Genomic DNA, 2957 nt, shown 5'->3' with positions numbered 1-2957 from the left:
CATTATGACGCGTCGGGAAAGTATAATATAGATCTCTGCTATAAACGTCTGCCCGAGTAGTAAATTTATACACATAATATAATATACGAGTACGTATGACGAGAATACAATAAATGTTTCGATGTGTCGTCTAACGGTGAACAAAATGTTTCTTATTTAACAGTACCTATATTCTTTAAATATACCAAGCTTTTCCGTATATATTTTACCAATAGCAATTTTTTTTCCGGGAAAAAAATAGTTGTATATCGGTGTTGTATATTCACTAAAAAATACTGTTTGAGCGAATAAGTATGAATAGATTTACAGATAAATTAATTTGTATAAGTACTGTTTATAATTGCAAATTGAAAAAATGAAACCACGTATAATATAGATAATTGATAACTATAAAAATGCATTATAGTTTTGAAACAATATTATAGTTAGGTATACCATAATATATACTGTAAAATCAAAAATCAATAAAATAAACCACACGCACATTATTAATGAAGTGTTCATGCAAGTAAAATAATTTCACTCACCCAAATTTTATAATTAATAGTGGCCTAAACAAACTATTATTTTTTTGGTTAAAATAATTTTACCCTCATAAATGGCCCCATAGATTTTGTCTGATTTATGTACTTCAGGGTTATTTGATAAAATAATTCATTGATCTGCAAGGTTACATCTCCTAGAAAATTCGTGTTTTAAATGTAGCTCAATTTTTAAGTAATTTATTTTTTCGAATAATATAAAATATTATGAAATTTTTTTTTAGAACGCAAATAGTGTGCAGTCGAAAACCCTTCTATAGTAAGTATAAGTACACGTATTAATTTTTAACTGGGGTAGCTACTAATGTATTATACCCTTTTGACCTACGTGCATCCCATCAGTCTGATCATTCGACCGACGACCCTTCATTATAGAGAGGCGGCAACGTTCGCGGCAATGGATCAGAGACTCGTCTATGTAAAATGACGTCTTAATTGCCTGGTATACACATTATAATATAATATGATATATTTTATTATAATGTATACGAGCAGCATTAACAAGCCGAAGACACGGTCGACGTCATAAAATTAATATCGTATTATGTTTATTATCATTAATAGCTGAATTCCGTCCGGACGATGGGTCACACTATTATAATAATATACCTATACTATAACGCCCACATAAAAAAAAAATCTGACCGTTTTCCAGAATCTCACGATGTTATCGGGTTAAAAGTGTATACTGTACCGGCTATACTGGGAATAAACAGCCACTTCAGTGTTAGATATGTGGAAGCAATCTTTCAAACTACTGAAAAACGAGACATAAAGGTAACAAGTCTTGAGATTTAATTCAGAAAACTAATCGATATGTGTTATGGTATTATAATTAATGTCTGATGTCTAGTACCTACTAACTACTCTAGTACATTTCGCCATGACCACTTTGGCATAGGACCGTTATTTGGTGTTTATTTGATATTACGTAGATACAAATAAATTTAAAAATGAATATAATTATGATCTTAAAAATTACACATATATTATATAAATGTATATATATATATATATTAATTGATTATAATAATTATATATGTATTTATATTTTATGTGACCATATTATATTATTCGATGTCAATTCCATAGTTATTGTTTATTCACTGAAAAGCCATACAAAATAAAACTACTCATATTATTCTAATAAATTCTAACATGATAAAATTAATTGAACTGATATATAAATTCTCAACCTATTTACACGAAATTTTGTACTTAACAATATTTCCATTTTTTTTTTAAGTTATTAGTTTAAAGTGCATCAAAATTATACATGTAATTATAATGCTCGTCTCGAATACTTCACAATCACGGAAAGTTTCAATTTCTTGTGTAGGCGTGCAGCCATGGTGACTATAGTTAACAAGTAATAATTGGTTACTACTTAATGATCGGGGTAATGTATTATTTTAGATTATTTTATGCGATAATGTTATGCCATTTCCAATAATAAAAGCTGACATAGTGTATGCTATCAAAAAACCTACATGTAACTGTCGTGAACAATTATTGTAAGTACATAAGATAATAAAAATTGACTTATCTAAAAGTGATCATTACTGATATAAGCAAATGAAAAAATAACGTAACGCTGAAATGGGCTTATACAGAGATGGGCACGCCTAATTAATGTATAGATCTAGAAATTTGTAACAACTCGTTACCTATTTGGCTATATATTTTATTATATGGGTATAATAGATTAACGTCTTATATTTCTATTTAGGATTTTTAGCTTTTGCACCCCGTACTGATATCGCTTTAATATTTAAACAATAAAATGAAACAATATTTTTTTTTTTTATTATTATTCAGTATAACTTCTATTTAACGAAGTATCATGAAGAACAAAAAAAAAATCGTATTGTAGAGAAATTCATTTAATAGAAGTTTCACTGTATTAAATACGGTCTTTATTTGACTTGTTGTTTTATTGATAAATTGAAAACTATGTTTAGATTACTTATATAAAATGAAAAAAGTATAAAATACTAAAAATAAATCTTTACTGTATTGCTTGCAGGCATATTTTTCTAAACATCCCGTATAGTCCAAATTTTTTAATTTAAACGGCGATTACCTTGGAAAGATTGTACAGACACATTAAACAACAATAAAAAAAAATATGTAATAGAAGAATCGTAACAATATATCAATAATATTATACGTTGGTAAGTATAACGTAAAACTCATATTATAAATTGTATAGTATATTATGTAGGTACCTACCTGGAAACTATATAGACTTATGTCTAGCGTGTGTTTTCATTAATATATGTGAGAGGCGTAAGTCTTTTTTTGCACCGAGCAAATTTGTCTCTATAATATAATATCATACCTACATAATATATATATATATATATATTTATATCGGACTTCCGTCTCATTATCTGATCGCGACTTGTCTTCAGA

At 27.7% G+C, this 2957-nt stretch overlaps 1 long non-coding RNA gene across 1 annotated transcript; it reads left to right on the top strand.

The window, feature by feature from the left end:
• The first annotated feature begins 1694 nt into the window (after positions 1–1694).
• Positions 1695–2711, top strand: LOC126552911 (uncharacterized). The gene is made up of 3 exons (XR_007606379.1): positions 1695–1894; positions 1959–2056; positions 2569–2711. It is a non-coding gene; the product is annotated as an uncharacterized LOC126552911 (long non-coding RNA).
• The last annotated feature ends 246 nt before the right edge of the window (positions 2712–2957 follow it).

The sequence above is a fragment of the Aphis gossypii genome, chromosome X, assembly GCF_020184175.1.
Source record: "Aphis gossypii isolate Hap1 chromosome X, ASM2018417v2, whole genome shotgun sequence".
Lineage (NCBI taxonomy): Eukaryota > Metazoa > Arthropoda > Insecta > Hemiptera > Aphididae > Aphis > Aphis gossypii.
The sequence above is the reverse complement of the archived record's forward strand: the minus strand, read 5'-3'. Positions and strand labels throughout refer to the sequence as shown.